This window comes from Monodelphis domestica, chromosome 2 (genome assembly GCF_027887165.1).
Source record: "Monodelphis domestica isolate mMonDom1 chromosome 2, mMonDom1.pri, whole genome shotgun sequence".
NCBI lineage: Eukaryota > Metazoa > Chordata > Mammalia > Didelphimorphia > Didelphidae > Monodelphis > Monodelphis domestica.
In genome coordinates this window covers 124,987,077-125,004,159 of record NC_077228.1, presented here as the reverse complement: position 1 = coordinate 125,004,159, position 17,083 = coordinate 124,987,077, and the positions used below count along the sequence as shown (strand labels likewise).

The following is a 17,083-nucleotide window of genomic DNA, read 5'->3' as shown; positions in this document are numbered from 1 at the left end:
TTTCTAATGTCTTGAGATTTCAGAAATCTTGTTCAGGAGTCTTATAATATGTTTCTCTACCACTTCAGAGTGAGAAAAAAATTTCTATCTCATTAAAAATGGATTCTATGGTAACTTATCATTATTGAACTGACATCATCAAGGGCTGTCTCTCTCCCTCTCTCTCCTTATTTATCATCTCCCCTATTTTAAAGGGGGTTTCTAAAATAGCTAAATGTGGCACATGAAATATTTGTTCTTGTTTTTCAAAGTCAACTTTTTTTTTCTTCCATCCCTACAACCTATGCTCTATCTGCTTTGCAGGTACTTCTGTGTCTAAGAATCCTATCCTCCTGGCAAAACTTGAATGGGCATCTGAGGATGTTGGTTTGCTATTGGCTATTTGGGGGTGCATGTCTTTTGTTTTTTCAGCAGTATCTTTAAAATTCATATCATTGGTGTGCTTGGGGAACTTATGACAAGATGTTAATGACTGTCTGACTAGGCAAACACCTATGTTGAGAGGTGTTAAGTTTTCTGAAATATCTTTTTTTATCTTAGCTATAGCCTATAAGCAGTTTTGCCTCATTTATACTTAGACTCAGCTTTGTTCCCCCCTTTCTTTTTAACCTTTACCTTCTGACATAGAATAGATAAGATTATAATTATAATTGACTCTAAGACAGAAGTGTGGTAAGGACTAGGAAGGTAAGGTTCAGTGACTTGCCCAAGGTCCCACAGCTAGGAAGTATCTATAGCTAGATCTGAACCCAGGACTTCCCAAATCTACTCTGCTACCTACCTACTCTTACATTGGTATTCTTGGCAGGTGTTCTTTTCTCTTTCTTTTTGTATGATTACATTTAAAAAATCATAATATCTTCCTCAAATTTGGCTTTTTTCTTTCTTATGACAGATTTTATTTTTATTGTTTATTTTGTATATTATTTTATATATTTGAATATTTTTTCTATTTTGTATTTATATATTATTAATATAGTTTATATTGATATAGTTTATGCTGTTTATATAGTTTTCTTAATTCCCTTACTCCAGATGACATTTTAAGGCTCTGGGAGTGTCTACATGAGCAATATCCCAAAAATTATTAGCAAGTGAAAGGTTTTGTGTGCTCTGTCAGGGGTGAATTCATGGAGCAGAATAGAAATGTCTACAAAGCTCTTGTTTCTACTGTTTCTAGTTTGTATTTCTCTTGAGGAAGCACACTGTGCAAATACAATACTTATGGTACTGCTAGAGGCTAAATTTTGTTTTCTTGGTTGAGATTTTGCTAACCTTTTATTTATGCTCACTTTGTCTTTTGCTAGTTTATCCCAATATGCCTGGCTCTTTCTATCATAATAATGTTTTCTCCATCGTGGTTTCTTGAAAGGTGCCATAAAGTAAGATTTTGAGTGTATACTTTTTCAGTAACTGGCTAGTCAGTTAGGATACTCACTTATCTAGGAAATATCAGTCAGTTGGTAGACATTAAATGCCTATATGTGCCAGGCACCTTGCTGAATTCTGGGAATTCAAAGACGGACAAAAGATAAAATCTGCTCTCAAGGAGCCCACAGTCTAATGGAGGAGACAGCATGCCAATAACTATGTACAAGCAAGCAACATACAGGATAAGTTGGAAATAATTAATAGCAGGAAGATACTAGAGTTAAGGGAACTTGGGAAAGACTTCCTATAGAAGGTAAGTTTTTAGTTGGGGCTGGAAGGAAGATAAGGAAGCAGGGATGCAGAAATGAGGAGGGAAAGAATAGCAGGCATAGAAGATGGCCAATGAAAACACAGTGAGTTGGAAGATGACACTCAAGTTGGCCAGTATTACTTGAATGCAGAATAGGAGGAGAAGGGGGCAAGGGAGAAGGATGGGAGTGAGATGTAAGAAGATTGGAAAAGGATGGGGAAGAGCAAGTTATGAAAGTCTTTAGACAACTAGAGGATTTTATATTTGTTCTTGGGGGTGATAGGGATCCCCTGGGATTTATTGAGTAGAGGAAGTGACATGGTCATACCTATTCTTTAAGAATAGCATTTTAACAGCTGAATGGAGGATGGACTCAAGGGGAGAGTCACTTGAAGCAGGAACATCAACCATTAGGTTGTTATAAGAGTCTAGGTGTGAGATGACTAGGGCCTGCACCAAGATGGTAACAGTATCAGAGCAGGGAGAGGAATATGCAAGAGATGTTACAAAGTGAAGGTAAAATCTTTAGGTCTTATGTAATGATACTGTAATGTATGGTCAGAAAGGGAACATACACACACACACACACACACACACACACACACACACACACACAGGGAACTGGAGGGAGAAAGAGAAAGAGTTGAGAGAATGGAGAGGGGAAGAGATTGATCTTCCCTTCTCTTCCCTTTGGGGGAAGGTAACCCAGTTTTGTCTCCCTGAGGGACAGAGTATGTCTCCTCAGAGAATGGTTCTGGGAGGTGGAAGTTAAGAACTAGAGGAAAGAGCTTTGATAAAATGACACACTGCCTCCCTTTTTGGTCTTAGCTATGGTTGAGAGGCAGGATGGACTCTTTTGCCTCTAGGTCCCTCAAGTACATCAACTGTCACTTCCCTGTTCCCCACCCCCCAAGATCTCAAGCTACTCCCCAGCCCAGGAGAAAGGATTGCTCCTTGAATCTAATTGTTTGAATCCCTAGTATCCTGAGCTAACCCTCCTCTTTGGGGAGAGGTATGGTTCTCCCCAAATATTCAGCCCCCTTTCCTAGAGTCAGGAACTTACCAGATTCTAAGTAGTAAACACTTTATTTGGGTTCACACAGGGAAGGGAGAGATAAGGGTGTCAGGTGAGGAAAGTAGGTAAGCAGGAAGTCCTATTGACTGGCAGACTGAGCCCCCAAAATCTCGGCCTTGACTCCCCTTCTGGTCAGTTGCTGGTTTGGTCTCTACTCCTGAGCTAATCTAGCTTGAATATTAGAATCCAGAACCAGTTAGGGAGAGAAATAAATCTTTGGAGAGAGGATTTCTCTGTAGAAGGCTTTCTTCAAAGTCCTAGTCCACAGTATTTTAAGCTGAGTGAGAGATTTTCAGGGGTTCACTGGGAACAGTTGATCTCCAGAGAAAGAAACCCCAGCTTAGGAGACCTGCTTCTCAGATTCCTAGCTGAAGAAATCCCAGAGCAGTTGGAGTTCTTCCAGCTTCTGTTCTATGACTGGAATTTTGAGTTTTTTCTCTGCTTGTACCTCCCCTGCTCACTCTGCTCCTTGCACTGTTGGATCTGATTCCTCTCTTACCCTTAGCAATAGACTGCATATGGAGAAGGGGTAAGTGTTAGGAGTTGAGGATGACACTTAGGTTCAACAGAAATAGGAAAGTTGGGAAGAGGGTAAATTCTGGGGAAAAGAGAATGACTTTCATTTTAGACATATTGAGCTTATCCAGATTGAGATGTCCATTAAGAAGCTGGCCATATGAGACTGGAGAACAGTAGAAAAGCTGGGCTGAATAAGTAGATTTAAAATTCATAAGAATAGAAATGATAGTTGAATCTATTGGAACTGATGAGTTTACTAATTGAAATAATAAAGAAGGGAAGAACCCTGTGGGACTTTCATAGTTAGCAAGTGGGACCTCCATAAAGATTCAGCAAAAGGAGACTTGGAGAAGGAGAACTCAGATAAGAGGAAAATCAGGAGAGGGGAATGTTATAAAAATTGAGAGAAAAGGCAGGGAACAAGCAAGTACGCATCTATTATATGCTAGGCACTGTACTGGAAACATTTTACAACTATAATTTGATCCTTATCACAATAACCCTGAGAATTAGGTCTTATTATTATCCCCATTTTACAGATGAAGAAACTTAGACTTTCATCTGTACTGGTGATCTGTCCAGTGTTCCACATAACAGAAGCCAGCTTACAGAGCATAAAGGGAGTAAAAGAAAAGGAAGTGGAAGTGCCTATTGTAGAGTCTTTTTAAGAAATTTAGCTACCAAAGGGAGGAGAGGGGGAGGAAAAAAGCTAGTTGGGTTGGATGGATCACATAATGGTTTTTTTTTTTTTAATTTTCACCTTCTCTCTTAGAATCAATACTGTGTATTGGTTCCAAGGCAGAAGAGCCCTAAGGGCTAGACAGTGGGGTTAAGTAACTTGCTTAGAGCCAGGGATTTCTCTTCCAAAAATACCTGCTTCAGAGTCATCTTCTTGACCCATATGAGCATAGTATCTGCTAGGGCCATGAATCACAGTCCTGTTAACTGCTGCTACCCAGTTCTAGACAGTACAGTCATCCCTCACTATATTGCCGGGCTTCACCATATCATGTTTTGTTTTGTTTTTAATCCAATTCTTTATCACAGAGTTTTTGCTATGTCATGTGATTTTGCAGATGAATACTGTACTGTACACAATGGAAATGCTATTTGCCAACATGAGATGGTATACAACTGAGCACAAAGTGGGAATTTCTGTATTGGCTGATGGAATAAAAGGTGACCAACCACAGAGCTAGGTTATGTATCCAGAGTGTTGATTGGCTCAGTGTTTATAAGAGTATGGAAAATGTTAATAAGAGTGTGGAAAAGGTTTATAGAATAGTGGGAAGGTTGTATAAAGCCTTAAAAAAAAAAAATATATATATATATATAACGCAGCTACTTCACAGATTTACACCTATTTGGGGGTCTGGGGAACATAACTCCTGCCATAGATGAGGGATCTCACTGTACTTTCTTATGCTATCTACTATTTTTTCATGTGTATTATTCTTGCCTCTCCAAATACATTTTTAGTTCTTCATGAAGACAGTAGGCTTGCTTTATACTTCTTTGTATTCCCAATAGAAACTTAAGGTAAATAGCTCATCAATAAGCATTTTCTGGAAAGTAACCTTAGAAGGGAAGCCACTAGCAGCTTCCAGGTGACCACCTAATTGTTCCTACAGAAAGTGGGATTTGAGCTGAGTCTGAAGAAAGATAAGGATTCACAGGAGCATAGGTGAAGACAGAAAACATTTCAGGTTGGGAGGACAGATAGTACAAAGGCAAAGAGATAGGCAATAGAGCCTGAGTGGGAGGGACAGCATATAAGCCATTATGGTTGTCTATAGAAGGAAAGGGACAGAGTTTTGAAGAATTTTAGATATCAAGTAAAAGAGTTTATATTTAGTCCTAGAAATAATAAAGAGTCACTGACATTTGTTGAGGGGGTCATGATGTGGTCAGACCTACAGTTTAGGAAGATAATTTGGACAGCTGCCAGGATTATTGAATCCAATAGATTCCAAGAGACATCAATTAGAAGATATTGTTAACAGTCTATACAAAAGATCTCAAGGACATTTACTAGGCTCTTGTTTGTGTGTGTGTAGAGGAGAAACCTTAGAGGGAGAAACAAGATTTGACAGGTTGTTTGAGTATATGAGTGGTCCAAGATAACACTGAGGTTAAAAGCCTGGATGACTAGAAGGGTGGTGAGGTCTTCCATAGTCATAGGGAAATTTGGAGAGGCTTAGATTGCAGGTAAAGGTGATGACTTCTCTTTTGGCAGTGGGGAACTTGAGTTGTCAGTGGGACATCCATTTTAAGATGTGATGATAGGAGACTGCTCAGGGCTAAGTCTGGAGCTGGCTTTGTAAGTCTCAGGGTCATCTGCATTCAGATGATACTTAAATTTATGAGAGCTGATATCAGGTGTGAAATTAGGGAGAGAGACCATATAAGAAGGCACAGGATAAAGCCTTTGGGTACTCCTTTAGTTGATGTACCTAACATGGGTGAAGAGACAGCAAAGCATATTAAGAAGGAGCCATTAGATAGAAGGAAAATTATGGAGGACAATGCTGAAAGAGTGGTGTTAATATTTGCTTAATCAAGATTCCTTTCACCTTTGAAACAATTGACAAAACAAAGACAAGAGTTAACCCTGTTGGCCTCAGGACATTGGGATGATTCTGGTTAATGTTCTACTGATTTCAGTTTAATTCAATTCCACAATAATTAAGTACCTGCTAAATTCAAGGTTCTCAGTTATGTTTTGGGGATACAGTTGTATACTATATACATATACTAAATACTGTATATACTTATATAGATATACTATACATTTATACCATATTCTATGTATACTGTATATATGTGATATATATATAGTTATATACTATCTATGCATACTGTGTATATTCTGTATAGTTATAGGCTAAATACATATACTCTAGACTCCTCTTCCTGAGTTCAAATACAGCCTCCGATACTAGTTGTGGGATTCTGGTCAAGTCACTTTTTGCCTCAGTTTCCTCATCAGTAAAATAAGTTGGAAAAGGACATGGAAAACCATATACTATCTGTGCCAAGAAAATGTCAAATGGAGTCACAAAGAGTCAGATATGACTGAAAAAATGACCGAATTAAAGCAACAACCTATTTATATATATATTTACGGTTGTATTGTTTTGCTAGGTCATTTGTCTCCATGTCTTTGTAACACTATGGATTGTAGTATACTAGTCATGTCTATGAGGTTTTCTTGGCAAAGATACTGGAGTGGTTTACTATTTTCTTCTCTATGAGGCTATGACAAACATAAGTTAAATGATTAGTCTAGGGTAACCTAGCTAGTAAATATGTGAGGCCTGATTTGAACTCAGGTCTTCTTGATTTCAGGCCTAGCACTCCATCTACTGGACCATTATATGGTTGTATATATTATCTACAGTTGTATAATATATAAATTTGCTATATGTTATATATAGTTTTATACTATAAATGCATACTAAATACTATATGCAGTTATATACTACATATACATACTATATACTATATATTAGCTACATATTATATTTGCCTATTAATACTAAATGCAATTAAATACTATACATACATATTAATAGAGCTGTATACTATATTTGCCTAATAATACTAAATACAATTATATACTATATATATGTAGCTGTATACTCTATTTGTCTACTAATACTAAATGCAATTATATAATATATTAATACTATATATAGCTATATACTATATTTGCCTACTAATACTAAATTTTATACATTATATAGAAATACTACACATAATTGTATACTATATTTCCAAACGAATACTCTATATAGTTGTATACTGTTTGCATTTACTATATTCTGAATATATAATTGTTTACAAATACTACAGGTAACTGTGTAGTAGCATGTCTTCACCCTCGTGGGCTGAGGATGATACTGGAACAGGCATATTGAAAGGGAAACTTCTGAGAAGGTAAGAATAATAGCAATAGGCAGGAGTCAGGATACTCTTCCACCTGCTGATGACTGCCTTCAGAAGAATTCTGAAAACTTGGTGATACTACTACTTCTCTTTGGAAAAAACCCACACACTTGTTTTACTAATAAATTTTTAGATTACATCAAATCCTATGCTAAGGAACTTGAAGTCTAATATATTAAGAAATCATGGACACATCAATATATCAAAAATAACCCTATTCTGTAAGGAAGAGTAAAATGCAAAGAAGTACTCTCTAGTCACAGTGCTATGGGAAATTTGATGAGAAAGATTACTTTCATTTGGGAGTGAGGGAAGAATCAAGAAAGACTTTATGGGTGAGGTTGAACCTGACTTGTGCTTTTAAAGATGGGATCCTCAAAGGATAAATTGTGTGTAGAAAGAGAGAGGTCCTTCCAAGATATATATTCTAGACTCCTCTTCCTGAGTTCAAATACAGCCTCTGATACTAGTTGTGGGATTCTGGTCAAGTCACTTTTTACCTCAGTTTCCTCATCAGTAAAATAAGTTGGAAAAGGACATGGAAAACCATATACTATCTGTGCCAAGAAAATGTCAAATGGGGTCCACAAAGAATCAGATATGACTGAAAAACTGACAAATAAAAGCAAGAACCTATATATATATATATATATATATATATATATATATATATATATATATATATATATATATATATATATATATATATATATATATATATGGTTGTATTGTTTTGCTAGGTCATTTGTCTCCATGTCTTTGTAACACTATGGATTGTAGTATACTAGTCATGTCTATGAAGTTTTCTTGGCAAAGATACTGGAGTGGTTTGCTATTTTCTTCTCTAGGAGGCTATGAGAGATAAGACTAGAAAAGTGGGAGGCTAATTTCTTAAGGCTTAAATGCCAGAACAAGGAGTTTAACTTTGATGGGCAATTGGGGAGGTACTGAAGATATTTGAGTAGAAGAGTGATAGGAGTGATACAATAGGAACTTTGGTGGAAGTGTGAAGGATGAACTAGAAAGGGAAGGGGAAAGGAATATTCAGTTTTAGTACCTAATTGGAAAAATGCCTGTGTTCACAGCAAAAATATAAACAGCAAAAATGATGACAAATTTCTTAGGGTTAGATTTCCAAATCCTACTCTCTAACTTACCTAAAACTTCTGTGATATTATTAAGGTTTCCTTCCCTTACTTGACTTTACCCTGTTTGTTTTGCCCATGTCAAAAGTACTTGCTTAAATGGTATTGATGCCTCCCTCTGACCTGTCATGAGTAGCCAGGGTTTGTTTGTTGTTTGTTGTTGTTGTGTTGTTGTTTTAGGTAAATGTGGTGGCAGAATCAACAGAACCATATATGGATTGAAAAATTTGTTGTATTTTTCAATTTCATGATTGTGTACCTAAGTAGATAGCCTTTATTAGTTGCTGTGGTTAAATAACTCATCAATTCTATGATCAATCTTCTAGTAATGAGTATCTACAAACTTAATTGTACTGGTTGTAGGAACTTAGACTTGGAACTGAAAGGGGCCTTAAAGGCTGTCAAGTTCAACTCCCTCATTTATTACATGAGGAAATTGAGGCTGAAGGAGGTTAAGTTACTTTTCAGGGTCACACAACTAATGTCTGAGGCAGGACTTGAACTGAGGTCTGATTACAAGTTCTAGACTCTATAATTATTCTATCTTACACCACACACACACACACACACACACACACACACACACACACACACGTGTAGTTCATTGTGGGGTTGGTACTTGAATATCTCCTTGGCTACCTTCCATTTACAGAGTTTTCAGGAACCCACAGTTCCCACCTTACCATAGTAAGGAACAGACAGGAATATAGGTGAAGAAAGAATAGAAGGAACAGAAAAAAGTAAGATAAAATATTTTTGTTTCATTCTTAATGGCAAACATTTGGGAATTCAAAATTAATTTTATTCACACAGAAGGACCTTTACCTGAGAACAAAATTTTCCTTTCCTTCGTTTGGTAGGACATTGACTGATGTAATACTATCAGAGATTAAATGTTAGCTTTTTTATTGTTGTTCAGTCATTCACTACTGGCCAACTCTTTGTGACCCCATGGACCATAGCACCCCAGGCTCTGCTACTGAGTGCATGTTGGGCAAAATACAAGTATACTTACTCTTTATTTAGAAGAGGATCAGTAGTCTTTTGGTTTAATCTCTTGTGTTGCATTTTAAGCAGTGTTGAACATTGTGTTCTGGATTAGAACATTGGCTCTGCTATTCATTACTTAATTATTTCTATAACTTTGGGTGAGCAAGTCACTAAACCTTCCTAGGCCCTAGTTTTCTCATCTAAATGAGCATGTAGGGCATCTTTCTCTCTCTTGCATATGAGTCTTTTAGAAAAACTACTATAGGATCTAAGTACTTTGTAAGTCTGCATTCACTCAAAGCATATTGGTCATTAGTACCCACTAATGGTTTAATTTTTTCCTAGCCAGTCAGAGGAAGCAATTTACAGCAATGAGATTCAATTCACATTTCTCCTGATAAGTCTAGGGTACTTTCTCCCACAAATGCATGCACTGTCATTAGAGAAAGAGTGGATAGCTAGCTAGATGGATGGATGGATGGATGGATGGATGGATGGATGGATGGATGGATAGATAGATAGATAGATAGATAGATAGATGGAGAGGTAGATGGATGGATAGACAGAAAGTTAGATAGATGAATATATATATATATATATATATATATGTAAAGGATGAAAAGGTTTGCAATTTGCAAATTGCAAACCTTTTCATCCTTTATCACATTATGTATATATATATATGTATGTACAGGAGCATGCTGGTAGAATATGGAAGGGTTTTTTTTTTTTATGCTTTAGTGATATCATCACAATGTTCCCTGTTAAATTTAACTAGGTATCATGTTTCTGCTCTCTCTTTTGGGTAGGTTGTCTGTTGAAGCAGATCTCATGGTGGCTGTTGCTTTTGTGAATGCTGGTGCTTTACTGCTGGGCTTTCAAATTAGATGCTGAGCTTCTCTGTGATACCAACTTCAGGATTTCATCCCTTTAAGATCACTTGCTGTCCTATTTAGTTTCCATTTGCTAGGATGTAGTAGATGAAAAGCCTTTCCCTAAATAAAGGCAAGCTGATCAAACTGTCATTAGCCAGTACTACCCTCCCCAGATAGCAAAAGCTAGGCAGAGTAAGCCCAGGCTAATATTAAGGCTTTTCTTTTCTTTTCTTTTCTTTTCTTTTCTTTTCTTTTCTTTTCTTTTCTTTTCTCTTCTCTTCTCTTCTCTTCTCTTCTCTTCTCTTCTCTTCTCTTCTCTTCTCTTCTCTTCTCTTCTCTTCTCTTCTCTTCTCTTCTCTTCTCTTCTCTTCTCTTCTCTTCTCTTCTCTTCTCTTCTCTTCTCTTCTCTTCTCTTCTCCTTTCTCCCTCCCTCCCTTCCTCCCTTCCTCCCTTCCTCCCTTCCTCCCTTCATGCCTCCCTCCCTTCCTCCCTCCCTTCCTCCCTCCCTCCTTCCCTCCCCTTCCCTCCCCTTCCCTCCCCTCCCCTCCCTGAATCATAGTTCTTTGTCCCAGGCAGCTAGGTTTAACTAGCTAACAGTCTCACCAGATTTAGATCCTATCTGGCTTGGAATTCAAATGAAACTGCAAGGAAATCTAAGACAAGGAGACAAAATCATTGAGGGAGCTAGGTGGTACAGTGGGTAGATCACAGGTTGTTTGTTCAGTTGTTTTTCAGTAATGCTTGTCTCTTTGTGACCCCCTTTAGATCTTTCCTGACAAAGATACTGGAGTGTTTTGCCATTTCCTTCTTCAGCTTATTTTATAGGTAGGGAAACTGAGACAAACAGGGTAAAGTTACTTGCCCAGAGTCACAAAGCTCATTAAGTGTCTGAGGTCAGATTTGAATTTTGGAAGATGAGTCTTCTTGTCTCTAAGCCCAGGGCTCTGTCCACTGTACCCCCTAGGAGCCCTAGCAGCACTAGATAACTTCTAATGTCCCTTCCAGCTCTAAATACGTGACTCTTTAATTTCTTCTTTTCTTTTCCTCTTGCAGTTTGCTTCTTTGTCCTATATACCCCTTTTCTTCCCCCTGACCACACATGTACACAAATACATACTTGATATCCTCTATATTAGCTGATTGGGATGGTCATTTAAGACTTGCTCCATATTTGTTTTGGGTTGTATTTACTTTAATACTAAAGTTTTTTGGTCATCAGATTCTTATTAAATTTCTCAGGACAATCATAGGCAAATAGTAGGTAGGGGAGAATAGGGCTATTGTTGATGAGAAAATAATAACCTTGTAGTTTCTCAGAATTTTAAGAATACAAGAATTTCAGAGATTTCAGCTTGAGATGGATTCAAGGTTACCAAAAAATGTCCCCATGCATAATTTTCCTGAGATTTAGACATTATTACAGCTAACAAAAGTGATATCTATTTTGGCCAGATCAGCCAACATGCTGCATTTAAAATTTTTCTTACTGAAAGGCATGGTTCCTAGTTTTTGTTTTTTTGTATTTCTTATTGATAGCATACACACTTAGAAAAGTTTTAGTTTTCAGGCTAAATTCATTCATTCATTCATTCAAGGAATATTTTTGAAAGTCTAACTTAGTACATAGCACAGAAAGATGAAATTCAAAGCTTAGCCTTGAGTTTATACTTGAGTTAGAAAAAAGAAGATGTAGGTATGTATGTTAAAAATAAAATAATAATCCAAAGGAGTAAATGAATGTAATAACTCTAGAGGTTTATAGGAAAATGTTTGTGGCTCCGATTGTTGCCAGGGAAGGCATCATGGATTTGAACTGGGTAGGTCTTGACCTGGGCTGTGAGGTTAGACAGGGATTTCATAGACTAAATAAAAGTGTATTAAGAATGGAATTCTGTCTAGGCAATCACATTTCCGTGAAAGGTGAAAAGGCATTGGCTTTGTAGTCAGCAAGATCTGTACTCACATTCCACCCCTGTAATTCTGGACAAATCACTTAACCTCTCAATTTCAGTTTCTTCATGTCCAAAATCAGAGGTTTAGACTAGGTGGCAGTTAAGGTTCCTTCCAGCTCTAAATCTGTAATTCTGTGATCTCTGAGTCTCTTTCCTAATCCACAGAACAGAAGAGCTGAACTAAAAGGGCCCTTCCTCATGATTCGGATTATATTTCTTCTATAAATAGGAATTAAAGATAGGGGAAGTAGTTCTCCATTTTTACAGGTTTACAGGATAAAGGTTGATACTTAACCTGTGATTTCATTGGTGTAGGGAACTTCTAGGTAAAGAAGCTTTCCCTACCAATGCAGCTTGTATCTTCCATGAAATTGATACTTAGTGTATATGGTGTCAATGTTGAAATCTAGAAGTCCCCCGTTTATTTAGTTGGGAGGTAGAAACCCCAGGTTTTGACCTTGTCACAGGAGAGTTTTCCTCCTGAGGGAAGGTCCCACTTCACCAGACAATGGACTCTTTCCCAGTATATCACACCCTTCTTTTGAGGATTGAACTGGGGACCTTCAGCTTGAAGAGGTTGGGAGACTGATGCATTACCACTGTGCCAAAGCTGAAGTGGATGTCCATTGTCTGATGAAGTGGGACCTTCTTCCCTCAGGGGGAAAACTCTCCTGTGTCAAGGTCAAAACCTGGGGTTTCTACCTCCCAACTAAATAAATGGGAGACTTCTAGATTTCCACGTTGACTATGGATATCTAGTCTGGTATGTATGAGGCAGAGAAAGAACTTGATTCCAAGTTTCCCTGGTTTTAGGGTCAGCCCTCTACTCTGCAGAGGTGTTTCTAAACAGGAAATACAGATTTAAGTTCAACAGTTATTTAAGAACCTCCATATTCTACCCAAGATATTGGTACCAGTTTTTGTTTGGGGTCAGTTTCACTTTTCACATGAAAAAATCAAAACAATTATTTCAGGAGCTGACCTGAAGTACAGAGGAACATTTTAATTTGTAAAGACTTCGGAGAAATTCAACCTTTCTTTTTCCCATTTGAGTCAGACTCGGACCTTTACCGGATCTTCAGAGTTCTTGCCTTGAGGGCAGTGCTCAGTTTTGAAAAATAAGCAGTCTCCAAGCTCTAGTGAGAAAGAGAATCAGACTCATTCCCAGGATAGAATTCAACCAAGCTTTTTCGGTTTCTCTTCTCTAAAATCTCTGCTATCTTAATATTTTAATGATTTTTAGAATGGTGCAACTCTCTCCCCCCACCCCCACCCCCATCCCCCAACAAAAAAACAAAGAAACTCCTCTTCAGCTTTTTTTTTTTTTTAATCTAAATTGTGGCTGTTACCTGGATAGGGGATTTCTAGTTCCCTGGAATTCCCTTCCTCATACGTAAAGAAAGAGGTGGATCACATTGTTTGTTTACAAATGCCCATAGGCCTTAAGGGCATATCACAAAGAAAGCAGGGACTAATCTTTCGAGCTAGAATTTATGCAACCCTTTTTAAATTCTCTTCCACTTGAAGTATTTCCTCCCTCAATTCCCCAACCTACAAAAATCCTTTTTTCTATAAGCCCTGCTTGCTTTCCTCTGAAACCTAAGTAAGGTTTTGTAACTTCCTTATCTCTATTTTAGAGGGGAAGAGGGGAAGAGGGTCTTGGAAAGGTAATCCTAGTTAGCTGAAGTACTCAAGAGTTCCAGTGTGCTCCAGAAAATATCCAAGACTCATGGATGCCCCTTCAGTTTACTACAGGTATTCATTCTTATCTTATTGCTTTTTAATTTTCCAGAAAAGTATTGTGTGTCTAGAATATGGAATTCTGGACAATGGAGTCCATGGAGACTTGCCAGTGGGATTAGAAAGTCAAGTTGCTAGAGTGAATGTTGGCCATCTCTCCTGGGGAACCTGAGCTTCCTTCTACCTGCCTGAGGACATTTTGGACCCACAGTTTGTGAAAAAGGGAAAATTTATGCTTTGAAAAATTTCTCCAGGTCATCTTGGTCACAACCCTAGTATCTTCCAAGTCTAGATTTGTTGCAATTTATTTTATCATTCTTTCATGTCTTTATTAGTGATGCCAAGAAAGTTTAGTTTGTAATCTTGAATGCTTATGAGGCTAGGGGCCAAGTCTACGTAAATTGCTCATTCAGACACTTATACATTTATATTGAACTCTTAATGGTGGGAGCTGCCCCCTCCCACTCCCTCCTCTGATTATAAGAGCTTCTCAAGGGTGATTTCATTCAGAATGTTTTCCTATTCTCTTTTCCATCCCCCTAAACCCCCTCTGCCTTTTGAATCCCATTACAATGTAAGAAAAATATTTCTTGGTTACTTCAATAAAAGAAAAAAGGTGATTCTGATACTTATTAGTAACTTAATTAATAGACATTCATTAAACACATACAGTGTGCTAAGTGCTTTTTACAAACATGATTTTATTTGTTCTTATTATCCCCATCTGACAGTAGAGCAAACTGAGACAAGCAGACATTAAATGATTTGCCCAGGTTTATATACTTAGGCAGAGACCAAAGGTGGATTTGAAATCAGACTTTCTCCTCTGCATCATTTAGCTGTTTCATTTAATACTTAAGGAAGGATTCCAGAGTTGTGTATTTATAAAAACAAATTTATTATGTGCCTACTATTGGCTAGGCACATGGGGAAATTTAAAGTGAGACAAACAATTCATGACTTTAGTCCTCTAGAAGTTTGTAATCAGGAAGAGAGATATAATCTAGTTGGAGGAGGTAGCCCTCTTTAAGGAGGAATTGCTGTTTTTTTGAAAATCTCTATCTCATAGCATCGAAAAAGCTATATTTGACTTTTCTGCTGTTTCTCCCTATAGTGTGGCATAATATAAAAATATGCTAAAATAGAGCAACTTTTCTTATTGCTCAATATGGGAGTGAAGTGGTTAGAACTCCTCTGATACTTCCTAACTGTGCAATTCTGGGCAAGTTACAACCTCTGTTTGCCGCAGTTTCTTTTTCTGTCAAATGGCAATAATAATTGCCCCTACTTCCAAGGCTGTTGAAAAGGACCAAATATGATAAAATACTTAGCACAGTATTTGGCACATACTAAGCACCAGAAAAGTGCTTGAAGGTGGTGAGATTGACGGAGGTTTTGGAACAAACTACTTGACTAAATACTCTCAAGTAAATTCATAAAAATTGGTTCTGATTTGGATTGAAGCCATAATCTTTTACATGAGTTCGTTCTTAATGAATGAGTGATTTTACTTGAAGAAGTCTATTATTAAATGGCATTTATTTAACCTTAGAAATGCACTAGAGGCCTCTATTCATTCTTGCCCTTCCATATAAGATTTATAGATGGTTCAGCAGTATTACTTTTCCCTCCTTTTTCCTTAGAATACTTGTTTCTGAAGCTCTTATTGAGGGCTTTTAATATTCTGAAACAACCTCTAGCTGTCTCTTTTCTCCACCATATTCCTTAACCTGGTAGAATCTTTCACAACAGAGAAAATAGTGAGAAAGTAAAAGAGTAAAACTTATATTCACGTTCTAGTCCCATATTTACAACATGAATTCTAATTCCTAATATTAAAATAATATTAACTAATATTTATTATGTAATTAATATTAAAACTTTAATAGAAAGTGATTCTAGGTAGACTAGACAGAAGACATGGTAAGGATTTAAAGCTTTTGGAAATCATCTGTTTTCTCACTATGGAGATCATAAATAATTCTGACAAAATGTTTTAATTGTCAGTGTACTCCAAAATGAACTTTTCTGCTTAGCTTTATTAACATTTTCTGCCTTTAAATGTGATCTTTGGAATGGGGAAACAGCTAGTGAGTGCCTTCCAATCCCTTGACTCCCCCAATGCCCTGCAAAATGACTAGTGCTTTTTAAGATTTTGGGAGAATCTTCTAATATTTCTTACCCTGGGATAAAGGACATCAGTGCAAACAACACTAACAAAGAGTTTAGACTGGGTACTAGTCTTGGGGGCTGCTAGAGGACTCAGTGGATAGAAAACCAGGTCCTGGGTTCAAATTTGAGCTCTGACACGTCCTACCTCTATGATCCTGGGCAAATCTCTCCAACTCCATTGCTTTGTCCTTACTGCCCTTCTGCCTTAGAACCAATATATAGTATTATTGATTGTAAGACAGAAGGGACAGGGAAATAAGAAAAGAAAGAAAGAAAGAAAGAAAGAAAGAAAGAAAGAAAGAAAGAAAGAAAGAAAGAAAGAAAGAAAGAAAGAAAGAAAGAAAGAAAGGGAAGAAGAAAGAAGAAAAAAGAGAAAGAGAGGAAGAGGGGGAGAGAGAAGGAAAGAATAAAAGAAATGAAGGGAAGGGGAAAGGAGAAAGGAGAGGAAAGGGAGGGGAGAAGAGAGAAAGGAATGGAAGGGAAAGAATGGGAAAAGGAAAAGGACTGGATTGCTTTAGGAATCTAGAGAGCTGGATTGTGGTCCTTATTTCAGCCTATCAGCCTATGTGGTCCAGACACCTCCTATTAGTTAGTTTCTTTCTTCACCTATGAAATGAGATTTTTAGTCAAAGGGCCTATATTTGGATACCACTTCAGGTATTATTTTATGTAACCATAAGAAAGTAAGTTCATGTTTCTTGTCCTCAAGCTTTTCCTCTCTTGTAGAATAAGGAGTTGGGCTAAATGACTTTTGAGGTCCCTCTTAGTACTAAATTCTATGATTTGATGTGATTTAAAAAATGTTGTTGCATATGCATTCACTATTTAGTAACAGTTATAGTCATTATGTAGGTTTTTAAGGTTTAAATATACTTTACACTTATCTCTTCTGATCCTCACCATAATCCTGTGTGTTTTGCTAATAAGGAAACTAGACTTTCTCATACCCATACAGCTAATAAGTATCTGAGACAGAATTTGAATTC

General features: G+C 37.2%; 1 protein-coding gene across 13 annotated transcripts in view; it reads left to right on the top strand.

Annotated features, from left to right (window-relative positions):
• ESRRG (estrogen related receptor gamma) overlaps nt 1-17,083 on the top strand; it is a 685,908-nt gene that overhangs the window by 369,480 nt on the left and 299,345 nt on the right. The window lies entirely within an intron of this gene.